Here is a 528-nt window from a genome sequence, read left to right as displayed (position 1 = left end):
GGAAGCTTCTTTCCCTTTTATCTAAATAATTCATTTCAAAGACAAGTTAAATATAAAGAGTTCTAGGTTTTAGGTGATTGTGTGCCACATTCAACCTCAACTTGCATGATATTATACAAGGACACAGGCAAAAGATTTATCTGAATTAACTTCAGTCACCCATGTAAGTATGGAATGTAAAAAAAGATAAATAAAAAATCCCAGCAGGCCTTTCCCGGAGGTTTGGGAGATTACCATCAAAATTCCACTGACTCATTGGTGTACTATACAACCATATGCAAAAATTCAAAATGAGAACCACAAAATACAAAAAAGGACAGATCTCAAATTTCCAAAAAATAAAAAATTGCTCGAGAAAACTGAATAGACTACTTTTTCAGTTTTAAAGAATTGAATATAATCAAAAAGAAAAGGGATACCAAAACACAGTAAAAGAAAAGGGACTTAATGCTTCTCTTTATTTAATGAGAAAACAATCACAAAACATTAACCCAAATGTTTAACAATATCAGGATCTGACCACCCATT

Source organism: Penaeus monodon, chromosome 21 (genome assembly GCF_015228065.2).
Source record: "Penaeus monodon isolate SGIC_2016 chromosome 21, NSTDA_Pmon_1, whole genome shotgun sequence".
Lineage (NCBI taxonomy): Eukaryota > Metazoa > Arthropoda > Malacostraca > Decapoda > Penaeidae > Penaeus > Penaeus monodon.
Note: the sequence above shows the minus strand (reverse complement) of the source record.